Source organism: Sinocyclocheilus anshuiensis, unplaced genomic scaffold (assembly GCF_001515605.1).
Source record: "Sinocyclocheilus anshuiensis isolate Anshui unplaced genomic scaffold, SAMN03320099.WGS_v1.1 scaffold1294, whole genome shotgun sequence".
Classification (NCBI taxonomy): Eukaryota; Metazoa; Chordata; class Actinopteri; order Cypriniformes; family Cyprinidae; genus Sinocyclocheilus; species Sinocyclocheilus anshuiensis.
Window position 1 is genome coordinate 414451 of NW_015558613.1, and position 376 is coordinate 414826.

Sequence of the window (376 nt, forward strand, 5' to 3'; positions counted from 1 at the left end):
ATTGGGGTTGGAGCTAAACTCTGCAGGACACCGGCCCTCCAGGACCGAGTTTGGGCACCCCTGCTCTAGACTTTTGGGCTGCACAAAGCTCTGGCGACATCTAGCGTGATTCACTGAAACGACATCAATGTTCACTGATAACGGCATGTGAACAAAGAATATAGAAATACAGTGAAGCAGCAACAATCACTATGATCTGGATTTATCTGATTAGAAAGAGAATCGGGTCCGCCGTACACAGAAAACATAAAGTTATTTATCGTTCCTTCATCAAGTCTTTGGCGAGTCTTTCTATTCAAAAGAAACAGGTTTGTCTGTACTCTCATGTGAACTCTGTCATCTGATTAGATGAGAATGTGTACAACTGCACACCAGT